Genomic DNA, 15,319 nt, shown 5'->3' on the forward strand with positions numbered 1-15,319 from the left:
AATATAGATATAAATAAATTATCATATCATATATATCTATATCGGAAGGGATGCTTTGCCATTGGGAGCATCTCCTTGGTCTTTCTCAAGCTTGTGCATCCTGAGCAAATGGGTCGCTTAAGTAAATTCCACTAGACTGATTTCATTGGATAGCAATGAATGCATTTGTAAATGTGTGTGTCATTACAGAAACTGCAGACGTGCCACCACACACACACGCTTGAGCTGCACTTGGGTGAAGTGTTGTATTCTCATCTACATGTTCTACATTCCCGGAATTTGGAAATTGGAACGTGTTGAATGTAGAAGGTGAGGTATATGAGAATGACAGTTAATAGACTGCGGAAAAGAGGGTGAAAGTGGCCACGAGTGTTCATTGATCATCCAACTAAAGTAGCAACTTGTGTGATCTTGGAGCCTTCTTGTAAACACCTACTCAACAAGTTGGCGACATTGTTGCTGCAGCAAGGGCCTAGAGTGTACTCCACGGAATTGGAAGGGTTGTAAAATGCAGTCCTACCTGCATCCACATATTTATGCCAGCTGTATACACGGCAAATCGGACCAAAAAATGTCAGGAACACTGGTCTGCTCCGCCTTGCAACAACGGGCCACCCAACTTGATTATTTCACTGTATTGCGGCTGCTAGACAGGGGTCGTGGGTGGCAGGGAGGCAGTCGCTCCTGGGACTACAAACTCTCAGCAGTCCCGATGAAGGCAGAGGCATACACTGTCATTGTGCCTGAAATCCTACAGCATTTAAGACGCGCTCTCGGAGGAAGACTACGATGGACAAACCTCCGGTGAGTCGCATCCTATTTTCGCACAATCTTCATGTTATGGCCAGGACCGCCAGACCGGTCTTTGTGCGAATCCCTTTTACTGATTCCTGATTGTACTGCTTGCTTCCTTAGTGCCTCGACCAGGACCCCTGACCTGCTTTGTGTCACCCCCTGTTTGACGCCTAGACCTGCATCTGTCGCTTCTTTCCTCTTCAGAGAACCTTTTTCTTGGAAACTGGTCCTGCATGGACTGTTGCCCCCCCCCCCCCCAATTTAACTTAACGGTATTTGCTGTAGCCACCTTGAGACACACACTTTGTTTCCTTGACTGATTGCCGGGTAACAACAATGCTATGTGAACCCTAACTCTTTACCTAGTTGCCATATAAGAGGTAGGCCAGCACCTTCCTTGACCTTGTATTGATTGCTTCTTTCTACTACATATGCTCTGCAAACACCCCAGATATCCGTAAATCTGACCGCAAGTAGGACAGACATTTCTGAATGCAAGGTCAGGGCATAGGCACAACATAGCTGCATGCAGAACTGTAGGCTGATCGTTTTGATCTGCAAAGATGCGTGCATGTTAGGAAATGACTTCCACGTCCTGTAACTGACATTCAACATAGAAAATGAACAGGAAGCAAGTATTAGTCACCTCGGCAATGGGGAAGCTCTCAGGGCGAAGGGAGAAAAGGTTAGGCCACACTTGCGTGACAAGGCGCTAGTGAAATGCTCATGGGGCCAAATAAGAAATTCCAAAAAGACAATAGTCCGTTCTTAACCATTACCCTCAAGACTTTTCTACCTAACCCGGGACAACGCTACCTTCCATGGATGGACTGAAGTAGTAGAACATAGCGCTTGAGAGCAGAAAGTCCTTATTGCTTCATGCTTTAGGCCCAGAAAACCAATGTAATTACAGGGAAATGCCAGCATTGACTGCCAGGGATGCAGGAGACGTGGATGACCATGAGAAAGCGATAAGATGGCATTAATTCCAGGAACCGGAGAGCGGAGGAAAGTATAGACGTGTGTTAGCCTTAGCAGAAACTATGGATGTGTGGTTATGTATCTTTATCCAAAGCAATAGCAATTACAAATAAAATGGAGCAAACACAAATGTTTCAAAAGAAATTTTAAAAAATGGTAATGTTCCAAGAACAAACTGAGACAACAAATCCTTCTGAGGATGCAACACAGATGTGTTTTGAAAAATGAAATTCAACAGCACATCAGGGAAGAGGATGCAAGGAAAGGGGACAGAATCACAAAGAAACTAATGGAGAGGAAAAAGGTTGATACATGGGTGGAAACAAGTCGGACACAGTAATAAATGCTACCTACATATGTAGCCGGGACGCCCCTTCTGCTAGCTCGAAATACTGACCAGCGCCATCTGCAAAATAATTAAGATGCCATTTTGCAATCGTATGCAGGAATAAGAAGAGCGGCTTTGGTGCAAGAAGAGCAGCTCAAGGGAAGAGCGTGTGATAATGGTATGGAGTTGAAATGTCCAAGTTGTGAAATAAACATTGAGTTTGAAGATGAAAATGATGGACCGTTGCTCCCCTTACACAATCATAATGTATAATAAATGGGAAGAGCTACAATCATTGGACTTTCCATTAAACGGATCAGAGGCCAGGCATCCTGATGGATTTGAAGGATGAAATATTGGAATACTTTGGTTCTCTTTGGTGGTCCAGCTCTGACGCCGTTTAGCTGGAGTAAAGATGTAAGGAAAGGAGTTGATGACCTCGGAAGGAAGGACCATGGAGCACTTGAGATCAAATGAGGCTCTTGTCTCGAAGAACCAGTTAAGCATACAAGCTGAAAGGAAATCTGAACAAGAAGTTATTTTCAACCTAGGAGTATGGTGTTTAAAGGGTTATGTTCGCAAAATAATACTTAGCCAAGGGCAAAACCACTAGTCTCAAGTCAAGGCCTGTGTCTTTTGCACTTGAGTAGCAGAGGATTTGGATAGATTGGAAAACAAAGGAATAATGGAAGTAATTGAGTGTTCGGACTGATTTTCTATAATCTGGTGTGGTGGACAGATGTATGGAAGGCCAACCTATATTGTGACACTGACAACTCTGGGGAGCTGTAGCCAAACCAGTTCAAGGTAGCAGTGACATGGGTCTAGGCTAAGTCTCAAGAGTTGGTGAGCTTGTAAAGGGTCCATAATGAGTACACCCCGTGGTATCACAGATTACACTTAGACCGTATGTATACAAAAACGTTATTTATGGCCAAACACTATGAAAAATGACTGCTAACAATAACTAATATCACACAAAACTAATAATAGATTACATATATACAGTCACTGGTTGAGGGCATAATGCAAATCAAACCCATGTAAAAGAGTACAGGTTAGATTATGCACAAATGGTCCAAAGAGAGTTAACCCCAACTTCAAAAGTCCTTCCCTAAATTGTCTGGGGCCTTGTGCCCAAAAGTTCAGGAAAGTTCTGACAAAGTTTGAAGGTGGAAAAAATGAAGTTGGGGTTTATTTTATTTACATAGCGTGCCTGACCCATGGGTACCTGGGTGCATAGGTGAAGATGACGGTTGCATGATAGTTACTGTATCATGGTCTCCAGAGTCTCCAGAGACTACAGGGTCTCTAGAGTCAAGTAAACGGTTCCAAGGATTAGGGGACAATGTATTCTTACTAATGGTGTCCCCAACTTGTGAAAATGCTTGCGCCAGCAAGCTATGGTAACACCAAGTATTATAAAGGATTTGGGAGTTTAGGGGCAGGTAAGAACTGTAACTTACCCCTTGTACTCTGATTCTTCTCCACACTTGGCAGATCACTGGAAGAGAATCCGAGGTGGCTTTTCCTGCCGTCAGTTGCAGTCCTTGAGCAAGTTCGAGCTGATATCCGGTTGGTGTCTTGCACCGGTGCGAGGGCTCTGATGAAGGATGCATCAAAACTCGATGCAGGATCCCTCTCAGGACTGTACTCGGGTCAGCTAAGCTGTTCGGACAGTTGTCACTGCAGCACAGCGACTCAGAGGGCCTCACTTGTCATGGTCAGACTTTCCCTCTTATCTCGGGTCCCCTGGAAGCTAGGACTCTGAGATTTCGCTGAGGCCAGTCTTGTTGGACAAGCTGAGGAACCCCCAAGTTCCAGGTCGCAACTTGGAATGGCGATGTCGGCAGCAGGGTAGCCCCAAACTCTGAGCTGATCAGCCACAGAATGGTCCAGGGACACTTCCGGCACTCTTCCCCAGGTACTGCACGTCCGGAATGGATGTTCCCGCCACTCAAAGGGTCGCAGCTCCCTTGCAAGATGGCTGAAGATCACGAGCAAGAAGGCTCCACCAGGACAGCAGCAGCAGAAGTTGGTTGCTGGGCCTCTTCACAGATCTTGCTGCTTTTGGCTCCTTCAGGTTACTCCAGGATCTCTCAGATGCAGGGATCCTCTTATCCTAAAAGCCAAAACTCTGATAGCAGGACTAGCCACACACCCCAGCAGCGGTCCATCGGGACCACTGGCGGGAACACTCGTGCATAACGATCAGAGATACTGAAACTAGTTTGTGGATTGGGACCGGACAGACCCAGTCCACATCCTGGCAGCAAACACACATGGCAATCCAGTAGCCCGCCAAAAGCCTCTGCTTTCCCAGGCACTGGAAGTCCATATATGGATTTTCCTGGCCTCACATGCCAGAAAGAAGGCTAAAGAACAAGGTGGCCAAAAAACAAGTGAAAATCCATCTGGCACGGCCACGTTAGGACGCTAGCCACAGTTAGTAGCCAAGACTAAAAGGAAAAGCACCAATAAATGGTAAAAAGTCAGTGCTGCTATCAGCTTGTCCATTTAGCACACCTAGAGTAACCAAACAATCCTTGTGTGTTAGTCAGGGCAAAACAAAAAGTGTACCCCATTGTACTGCATTGGAAGATTCCTTGTAAAATGATAAAAAGTTACCACAAGTGATAGCAAGTTACTAAAAGTAGTAACAAAGTTGCAAGGCTAAGAGAAACAATGTTTCCCAGTACTGACAGCCTGAAGGACATACCAGTTTCCCCATAACAGATGGGCAAAAGTGTAGTGCAGCTTAAGGCTTCACTGCACTGTAAAAAAAAAAATACAGGTCTAGATCAAAAATCAATGCAAAATGTTTGGGGGTCCATCAAAATGGAAGGAAAGGTGCATTAAAGAGAAATTCCTAACTGTGTGGACAAGAGAGACCTAAATTGGAACATGCAGGCAGATGATTAACATGTTGCTGGCTAATTCAGAAGTGCTAAACTGTCTTAAAGGGGTCAATCTATTTGCAGGCTTTGCTTATCAGTAGCATACCATTGAATTACGCTAATGGAGATCTGCAGAGATCTCGCAGCTCTCATAACATCATTTGGATTCTACAGATATTACGGAGTGCCATTTGGGCCTGCATTATTTCAGAGGGTCATGACACACGTATTGAAGGAGCGATGGTGTACCAAGATGACCGTTTAGTGTATGGTGGAGGAAGGAATGAGCTTGACAGCAGATGGCATTAGACTGGGGCTAGCAAGTGCACATTTAGAGAAGAGGAAGTTGAATAAATGGCACATGGTAGGTGTCGGGTTGTACATGCTGAAATATGACACCATGATAGCTATCAGACATGCCCCTAGACCCTGAAGTTAGGTCATTTGTTTGGCTGGCCGAATAATACAACCGATTCATAAGCAGTGATGTATCACTCAGCCAATATGAAGACTGTCCGGTTTGGGCATGTGAGGCAACAATGAAGGAAATGAAGTAAAACCGGTGCAATGCACTAAATGTAGGAGGGTTTGTAATTGGGGGTTGGGGGGAGCAATCAAATTGACTATTGATTCGAGTGGGTGAGGTTTAGGAGCAGTTATTTCCCAAACAGCAAATGGGGTGTGGAAAAGATTATTCAGTTATGGAAGGGGAGTTCATGGCGTCCCTTTCCAGCACTTTGGCCATTTTTATGGACTCCCAAACTTTTGCTTTTTTTATTTTTTTTAATCTGACGTGCAGTGGCTTTTGCTCATTTGTCATGGGGAAATTGACAGGCTCTTCAGGCTGTCAGTAGTGGGAAACCTTGTTTCCCTAAGTCTTGTTAATTTGTTGCCACTTGTTTTGCTGTGGACTAACTCTCCAAAGGATTTTTCTTCATTACTTTAGGTGTGCCCAATGGACAAGCTGGTGGCAGCAGTTACTTATTGCCATTTTTTGGGTGCATCTCCGTAGACCTGTAGTGCTCCATACTGATATCCATCTCTGTTTACAGGGATTTGTTACGCATTTTGCATCTACTCCAGTGATTGTATACATGTTTCTGATGCTTGTTAATCTGCTTAGAATCACATGCTGTACATATGGTCCGACATCCAGTGGTAACCGCGGAGTATTGCATCTTGTCTTTCGGGGAACGAAAGGGGGCGTCGGTATAGGCGTGTCTGAAACACTATCCCTATCGTGACGTGTGTAGTACCCAAAATCCCTCACGTGCCGAGGTCCCTCAGATTGTTTTTTTCTGCCCAGATAACTGGTCGCCCTATAGCTGAGATCTTCATGAGACATTGTTTATCTTACCGAATTGTCGGTTTATTCCCCGTTAAGTCACTTCGCCCATCAAGAACATCTTCGACGAAGACTACGGGGGAAATCGTCTACAGCTGTGGGTTCCGCGCCTAAGATCCGGTGTTCGGACTTCCACGTGGTCGGGCTTTGCGGCCGGCCTACACAGTAGGGAGCGTGGGCTCGGGGTTTGCCATACTGTTATGTCTTTCCTCTTTTCCACTACTTTCCTTTTTGGTCTGGTCACCCTTCCCTTCTGCTATGGAAAGGACTCCATTTAGATTCTGCCCTGTGTGTAGGGTCAGATATCCGTGGAAAGACGAGCACACGTCGTGTAACGCTTATCTCCCCCTAGAGCACGACGAAAAGTGGTGTTCGGCGTGCTTAAACCTAAAACTCTTTAGGAGCGCCGGTTGAAGCGGTGGGCCACGTACGTATGTCACGCGTGGAGCCTCCCTCCCCTCCCGCGACACCAGCCGAAAGTGACGGGGGTATATCGGATGACCAAACGTTCAAAGCGGACTTTATAGACCTTGAGGCGGACTATTCTAGGGCCACCATGCCCGTCCCCGACCCTTCCAGGCTCGACTCCGGTCTTGCTACAGGTACCACACCCAGTGACGGGGGCGTACAATCGCACCGCACAAAGCACACAACCCAAGCGCCCTCCTCGACGACTTCGCCGAAGAAGGCCAAAGCACCAACGGGTCCACCGGGAACTTCGGCGGCGCCCACGGATCAGTCTGATCCAAAGCCTTCCCCCGCATCCGCAGCAGCGCATGACGACAGGGTATAACAAACCTAAAAAGGGCGCTACTCCCCAAACTACACATGCCGAAGTTTCAGAACAAGAAACTTCGACGGATTCCAAGGTTTCCAAGGCCCGTACAGGCCCGAAAACTACAAGTAGGCCTCTACCCGAGAAGCCATCCGCTGGCCCTTCTGGAGCCGCGGAAGACATTTTCACTGCCGACACATCATCGGAGGCGTTGTCTCCCGAAGGTTTTTCACGGATTGGGAAGACGATCCCGTAAGACTCTTACGAAGAAAGCCTGGTACCCCTCTTAAGCACCCTGAGGAGATCCTTGCAAAGCCTTAGGACGGAGAACACGGTTCCTACTCAGCTAGGTCCATTTGAGTCATCCAAGTGGACCACGGAGCAATTCGAGGGGTGTATGGATCGGCTGGAGCAGTTTTTCAGTGCTTCTGATCTACCTCCGCTGAAAAAAGCTTGTGTAGACACTAACCCTCAAACACAACATGTCCAACACCTAGATGTCCAACACCAAGTTGACTATCAAGAAGATGTCCAGATGGACACGTAGAGAGACCTCTATACAGAAGAAGAGTCTTCTTTTCTGGACAACTATGGGGAAGATCAAGGAGCAACGGACCACTGGGAGAACACCCAGCAGGACGATCACAACTCTGATATCGTTTGCCTCGACTCTCCCCCATCCACCCCGATTCAACAAGCTTCCCCGGTGGATGATCAAATGGCTTTCAACAACATGTTGAAAAAAGCAGAGGAATTTTTTTAAATGCCACGCTTGAAGCCTTGCCCGAACAGGATTTCGCGGAGGACATTATTAATGAAAAGCCTCCGGCAAGCCAGTCTACCCCTCTCTTGAGCTCTGTAAAGAGACGGCTGGCCCCTTCCTTACTCACACCCGCTCAGATTAGGGCTGTGAACCCAAGGGTCAAAACTTTTCCGACCCGCTTTATATCAAAGGACACGCAATCCCAGACTTGCTGGTGGTGACCAACACTCGCAAGAGAGCAGGGGTTCCCCTTGCCACGGGAGAGTCACCCCCGGACAAGGAGTCCAAAAGGTTGTATGCCTTAGGTAAACGGGTTACGTCAGCGGCGGCATATACCGTCCGGATTGCCAATAACACGACGTTACTAGCAAGCTACGTCGACGCGCAATGGAACCTACTCCAGGAAGGCCTGCAAGAGGTTCCGGAACCAACCAGAGCAAAGCTTTTTGCCATTGTCTCGGAGGGCAAACTTGCCAATCGGAATGTGGTAAAGAATACCCTGGACACCGCAGAGACAGGCAGGTCTCTCGCACAGGGTACTCTCCTAAAGAGGCACGCGTGGCTGCGCACGTCTGGCTTCAGGCCTGAGACCCAGGCATCCATTATCAACGAACCCATCGAAGAAACCAACCTCTTCGGGAAGGCGGTAGACGATGCGTTGGAGACAGCCAAGAAGGAGCACAAGACTATTAAGTTGCTGCACCAGATTTCCCAGAAACTCTCTTCACAGAGGGGCAGTAATTCTCGGCGGTTCTTTCGAGGACAAGCCCGCACCGCTCAAAACGGCTTCGGCACGGGCAACATCAACTCAAGTCAACCTGCTGCAAGCCCCACTCACTAACCCCAGAGGGGGCAGAAGCACGGAAAGAATGGAGGCAGAGGCTCCAATTCCAGAGGAGCATCAACTGCTGGTCAGAAATGACGACCAAGTCCAGGTCCCCTCCCATGTCTCCCCGGTCGGGGGGCAATTAACATCCTTCCTCAAGGCATGGGAGGGGATAACTTCAGACCAGTGGGTCTTAAAGTCGGTTGCCCATGGTTACTGCGTGGAATTCGCCCGACCTCCACAGTTCAGACCGCCAAAACATTGATGCTTTTCACCAGAACATCTGCAGATCCTGATCCAAGAGGTGGAAGCGCTGCTTGGAAAGGACGCCATAGAAGCCGTCCCGATTCTTCAGGTAAACAAGGGTATCTATTCAGTGTACTTCCTTGTACCCAAAAAGGATCTCACCATGCGTCCTGTGTGAACAAGTTCATAAAGCCCCGGAAGTTTTGCATTGTAACACTGCAAGAGGTGATCCCATTGCTAAAACAGGGGGACTTCATGACAACATTGGATATAAAAGATGCATACTTTCATATTTCAATGCTGCCAGCGCACAGAAAATTCCTAAGGTTCGTGATTCAGGACAAACACTACCAGTTCAAGGTACTCCCCTTCGGCATAGCCTTGGCGCCAAGGGAGCTTACCAAGGTCCTGGCAGTGGCAGCGGCACACCTGCGCAGACTTACAGTTCCAGTTTACCCTTACCTCGACGATTGGCTCATCACGGGGGACTTGTTCGACGTTTGTTTTTCGAACACCCAAAAAACAGTGGACCTACTGTTCAGTCTGGGATTTTCTATCAACAAAAAGAAATCCAGCTTAGTCCCCAGCCAAGTAAAACTGTTCCTGGGGGCTCTTATTCGTACCGGAGACTGTCTAGTCTTCCCTTCCAGCGAGAGGGTTCAGAACATGCTCTCTCAGGTTCCTCAGTATGTAGCCAGTCGAGAGGTGACGGTACGCAAAGCTATGCGTTTGCTAGGAATGATGGCGTCATGCATATACTTGGTTCCCCACGCGCGGCTGCGCATGCGTCCCTTGCAAGAGTGGCTCAACAGCCAGTGGTGTCAGGCCAGCGGACAATGGGAAGATCTGTTGTCTCGCCAGCCCTCGTTCTCTCTCTACAGTGGTGGTCGAGGGAGAACCTCTTGAAGGGGAAAATCTTCACCACCCCTGAAGTGGAAGCCACTCTCGCGACAGACGCATCTCTCACGGGGTGGGGGCTCACCTGCTTCAGCAGACAGCGCACAGAGTGTGGTCCCCTCAGGTAGCGTCCAACCATATAAACCTACTGGAGCTACTAACAGTGTTCAAAGCATTGAAAGCCTTTCAGGAGCAACTGCAAGGGAAGACAGTGCTGGTTCTAACCGGCAGCACAACAGCAATGTATTACCTGAACAAACAGGGGGGCACTCACTCTCCAGGGCTATCCAAGCTGTCCCAAAACATCTGGATATGGGCTCTCGAACACAAGATGTTCCTGATATCCCAACATGTTCCAGGGGAACTCCATCTTCTGGCAGACATACTCAGCAGAGATTTTCCTCTGCCAGAAGAGTACGAATGGCGACTGCGCGAAGACATTGTATCCAACGTCTTCGCAGAATGGGAGTTTCCAGAGATCGACCTGTTCGCTACTCAAGAGAACGCCCAATGCCAAGACTAAGCCTCCAGGTACCCCCAGAACTGATCCAAGGAGAACGGTCTCTGGATAACTTGGTCGGGGAAATTTGTCTACGCTTTTCCCCCGACTCCCCTTCTGAACAAGATAGTACACAAGATGCACCAGGAACCAGTCGCCATGATTCTGGTGGCTCCCATGTGGGCCCGCCAACCTTGGTTTGCGCACCTGATGGAAATGTCCCTCTCCCCACCAGTCAAGCTGCCCTGCCCGTACAACATGTTGTCTCAGGACAGGGGGGAGACTCTGCACCCATGCCCACAAACTCTGAACTTAGCAGCCTGGCTCCTGAGGTCAGAGTTTGGACATCTGCAACTCCCTCAGAGATGCATGGACATACTGAGGGAGGCAAGAAAGCCTAACGCACGTTATTGCTATGCCAGCAAATGGAAACGTTTTGTCATCTGGTGCAGTTCCAAAGGCGTCAATCCCACCGATTGCTCGCCTTCACACATTGGGCCTCATTACGACCCAGGCGGTAAGTTACCGCCTGGGCCGTGACTTTACCACCATGGCGTAAACTACGTTTACGCCATGGTGGTTGGCGGACTTACCGCCCCATTCCGAGGTCGGCGGGGCGGTAAGTCCCCAATCCCCATTTACCCTTCCCCATTCCCATTTTTGCCCCATAGGGCATAATGGGAGTGGGGAAGGCGTTAATTACGCCACCGTAAATTACGGTGGCGTAATTTACTCCATGGTCCCTTAGCGCCATGGATTTTAACACCTGCTAAAAGCAGGTGTTAAAAGCGCCATGGCGCTAAGGGACCTCGTAATTGGCGGTAAGGGGTCGGCGCAGCTAACGCTGGCGTTAACCCCTTACCGCCAGGGTCGTAATGAGGCCCATTGTGTTATATCTAACCCATCTGTTGGACTCTGGGTTAGTCTCAATTCCTTAAAGGTTCACCTAGCGGCATTGTCAGCCTACACCAGGTCACAGCAGAAGGTGTCGTGGTGGAAAATACCTGTGATTAAAGCCTTTATGGAAGGGGTTAAAAGAATGTATCCCCCCATCACTGACCCAGCCCCTGGGTGGGATCTAAATGTGGCTTTAACTAGGCTCATGGGACCCCCTTTTGAGCCTATGCATAAAGCTAGTCTGAACGACCTGACTTACAAGACAGCCTTTCTAGTAGCTATCACTTCTATCAGAAGAGTTAGCGAACTACAGGCCCTCTCGGTTTTGGACCCCTTTGTTACAGTCCACAAAGATAAAGTAGTTCTCTGCACACATCCCAGATTTGCCCCGAAATTAATTTTGAAGTTCCATGTGAACCAGTCAATCGAGCTACCCACGTTCTTCCAGAGACCTACTAACATGGGCGAAAGAAACCTTCACACACTAGATGTGCGCAGGGCAGTCACGTTCTACATGGATAGAACTAAACCACTGAGGAAAACTAAACAATTCTTTGTTTTAGTGGCAGCTGGTAGAGAAGGGCACCCTGTCTCTAAATAAGCAATCTCAAGGTGGATTGTCAAATGCATCACACTATGTAACACTCTGGCAAAGAGAGAACTGCCCTTCAAGCCTAGAGCACATTCTACTCGAGGCACTGGGGCATCCATAGCATTCATTGCAAATGTTCCCCTAGAGTCCATTTGCAAAGCGGCAACCTGGAGTTCTGTACACACCTTTTACAAAACACTATTGCCTAGACACTCATTCTAGGTCTGATTCTCAGGTGGGACAAGCAGTACTAAGACCTCTTTTTCTACTGTTCCTTCTCACAACCCACCTCCAACTCCGGGTACTGCTCGCTAGTCTATGCACACCATGTGATTCTAAGCAGATTAACCAGCATCAGAAGACATGCATTACTTACCGTAAAAGCATTTCTGATGATTGTATCTGCTTAGATTCACACGCGCCCTCCCTGCCTCCCCGCTCTGGGTGGAAGGAACATGGACTTCTTACTACTTTCTCTCTTCATGTACTCACTCACTATAGCCTTGGGCTCCCTCATGGCAGAAAAAATACAATCGCAGGGACCTCGGCGCGTGAGGGATTTTGGGTACAACACACGTCACGATAGGGCTAGTGTTTCAGACACGCCTATGCCGATGTCCCCTGAAAGACAAGATGCAATACTCCGCGGTTACCACTGGATTTCGGACCATATGCACAGCATGTGAATCTAAGCAGATCCAATCATCAGAAATGCTTTTACGGTAAGTAATGCATGTCATATTTTATTTAGTATTGTGTGATATTACATGCTAGTAGTCATTTGTCAGTGTTATATGGCCATAAATGGAACTAATTGTCTAAGGGAGATCCTTGACTTTTCATTGTGTGGAGTCATTGAGGACCGCTTACAGGCTCACCCTATCATGAGACTTGAACACTCACCTTGCTATACAAACTGGTTTGGCTACAGGTCCCAGTTGTCCCCGTCACTAAACTAGGTTGGCCTTCTATACATCTGTCCAACAGGCCAGAGTATAGAAATCAGTCCTAAAACACGTGGGCAGTAAATTATCGTAAAACACTTATGGGCTATCCCTTTCACAATATGCACTGACTGCACGCCTTTGGTTGAGATATTGAAGGTGAGGGGATTGAACAGAAACTCCACGTTTCGCAAGGTTAAGGCTTAAGATGGAAGACTATGATTTCCAAGTGAGGTATGTACAGGTGTTAGAAACAAGGTGGATGATTTTTCTTTCATGTTTGCCAGTGGGAGAATAGGAAAGCATGTTGCAGGTAGCAGTGCCACTAGAAGTTTGGGAGAGCAAATTAAATGTAGCCAAGGTGTTGCAACAAGTAATTAAGTACACCATAGAAGGATGGTAGTTGAAACCTATACGGTTCTGATGGCATTCTGGGAAGCGACTGGTCAGCTGAAGAGGGAATGTTGGTATGAGGACAACAGGTAATGCCCCCTACTTCATTGAGGGAGTATATTATCACATCGGCTCATGAATGGCACCCAGAAATAACTGGAAATTTCTTTCCCTGGCAAAACTGACAAGTCTTAAGGTGGGCAGACCAGAGGGAAATCTCATTATGCCTCTACTGGGGGCGTGGCGATGGTTGGGGGTGTGATTCCTTGCCATCATTGCATGCACTTCATCTGGGTGGTTTCCTTCTTGCACCATAGCCACTCTCTTATTCCTGCATACAATTGAAAAATGCCCTCTTACTTTTGGGGCTGTACCACACTTTGAAGTCTGGTATTAAATTATGTAATGGTTTATGGACCAAGTGTTCAAGAAGGAGTGATCATTTGAGTGTAATAAATGGTGTTTCGTTTAAAGGAAAACCCATGATGGAGTATGCGAGGAGGGCGGGAATAAAGTGGACATTTTCAGGAAATTATCCTGGGCCAAATAAAATAGATTGTTGGATAGATGTAAATTAGTTATAGTAGAAACTATTGAACAAGCCATAAGGAATGGAATAGTAATCAGTAGAAGTAAGGCTGTGGAGCATTATGATGTCCCCAAATAAATTGACTGGGCAAAGGGATGTCTCCTTTTTCGCCTCATGAGAGGAAGGGAACCGAGCACCAAGTTCAAACCTGTTTGAGTGTTCCCCTTGGGGAAGTAAAACAGTGTGTCGTTGAGGGGTATGCAAAGTACAATAAAAGAGCAAAAAGTAAGTGACAGGATCATATTGTGATTCAGCCCAGAGATTGTGCGAAGATGAAAAAAAAAGGCACAGACTGTACAAAAAGGTAATCGAAATGTTCTATACCAGTCAGAATAAGATTGGTGTAAGAGTAGAGGATGGGTCAGTATGAAATATAAACGGGATAGTCAAAGGTGGAGAGTTGGTGACCTTAAAGGAGTAATCTATACTAGATGAGAGTTCAGTGGTAATGATGCTTGTACTACCATGTACATGGGAAGGAGATGTGAAAGGATGCAAGAGGATCTAGAACTGAATGTGGTGCACAAGGTGGGGAAGCGTAGGGCACTGGAGACGGGGAGGGGGTAGGGGGCAGAGACCACCATTGTGGGCTGAGTATGAGATGTGTTGAATTGGGGATCTGTTAGGTGATGGGTGTAATGTTTCTTAGGGTGCATTATCAGTTCGGTGCCAATTCCCTTTAACCTTGGAGACCCCCAAGCTCTTTTGCTGGACTCTACACACATTTTTCAACTCCTGAGTGAGTGGGACTTTTTATCACTTTTGTATTTTCTCTGCGCCAGACTTTTCTGATTCTGCTGTTTTTGAGTCTGGTAAACTCCATAGGCATCTGCATTTTTCCTAGTGACACACAGCACCCTCTGTGCAGTGCCACTGACCATTCCTTGGGACTTTTAAGGTGTACATACCTTTTCTTATGAGAACTACAGTTCCCAAGAATAATAGGATGATTTTTGTCTTTTTGTTTTGTGGGTCCAGCACAAACCACCCTATGCTGGGGGCTGGGGGTAACATTGTAACTCCTTATCCCACTTCTCATATAACCTTTTGTTACACCGACTGACTTCAATGGTTTGTGGCAATGGTTACTTTTTACTACCTTTTTGTGCAGGGTACTAGCGGGCTCTGTTCACAGCTGCAGTACAGCACCATGGGTGACCATTTTTTCAAAATGGCCCCGTCTTCTTTTTTTCGCCATCTTTCGTTTGTCAGTTCCTTCTGGGCTTTTACATTATCGTTTAGACTATTGAGTCCTTTGTGTGTTTGCTGTTGGTGGGCTTCAGCATGTCTCGGAAGGCAAGAGGTTGTCCTTTATAGGAGAGGCTGTCCTTTATAGGAATGCCTGACTGAAACCAGTTCTAACTGGGCAGCTGGCTGTCCTTAGGACAGCCACCCCTAGTGACTGTGAATGAAAATTCTGCATAAAGGGCGAGGATTTTTGGGACTACAGGCAGAGTTGACCACTGGGACAAGACATCAGACTAGGACAACTAGCAGGGATGCCAGCAGCACCTTCACTGGTGCTTTCACAGTCCTAAAAGCCTTGCAGCTG

The 15,319-nt window shown here is 47.4% G+C and overlaps 1 protein-coding gene across 2 annotated transcripts in view; it reads left to right on the plus strand.

Annotated features, from left to right (window-relative positions):
• APEX1 (apurinic/apyrimidinic endodeoxyribonuclease 1) overlaps window positions 1-15,319 on the plus strand; it is a 132,094-nt gene that overhangs the window by 79,196 nt on the left and 37,579 nt on the right. The gene's annotated exons all lie outside the window — the stretch shown is intronic.

This window comes from Ambystoma mexicanum, chromosome 8, assembly GCF_040938575.1.
Source record: "Ambystoma mexicanum isolate Mex_15411 chromosome 8, UKY_AmexF1_1, whole genome shotgun sequence".
NCBI lineage: Eukaryota > Metazoa > Chordata > Amphibia > Caudata > Ambystomatidae > Ambystoma > Ambystoma mexicanum.